We start from the raw sequence: 342 nt of genomic DNA, 5'->3' as shown, positions 1-342 counted from the left end.
GCTAATCCGTGCCAGCCCGCGGCCCCTCCGGCATGAGCCGCGCCCAGAGGGAGGGAGCCTGTGAAAATAGTGCACGTCTGTGCAACAGCTGGGGGGGGGCCCTAACAGCTGATCCGCTCTGCTTGCCACAGGTGCCCAGCCGCAGAGAGGGGGAAGCAGGCTCCGCGCAACCTGCGGGGGTGCTGACGCCGGTCACTCCCGGACACGAGCTTGGACAAAGGCACCGGCTTGCCAGCGCCCGCCCCTGCCTGCCCGCCCCTCGCTCGGACGATGCAGCTCAGCTTCGGCATCGCTCAGTGCTGGTCTCTGCCGGGCTGGATCAGCACAGCTTCGGGAGTCTCT

The sequence above is a fragment of the Alligator sinensis genome, unplaced genomic scaffold (assembly GCF_000455745.1).
Source record: "Alligator sinensis unplaced genomic scaffold, ASM45574v1 scaffold173_2, whole genome shotgun sequence".
In the NCBI taxonomy this organism is placed as follows: Eukaryota; Metazoa; Chordata; order Crocodylia; family Alligatoridae; genus Alligator; species Alligator sinensis.
This window is presented reverse-complemented; position numbering follows the sequence as displayed.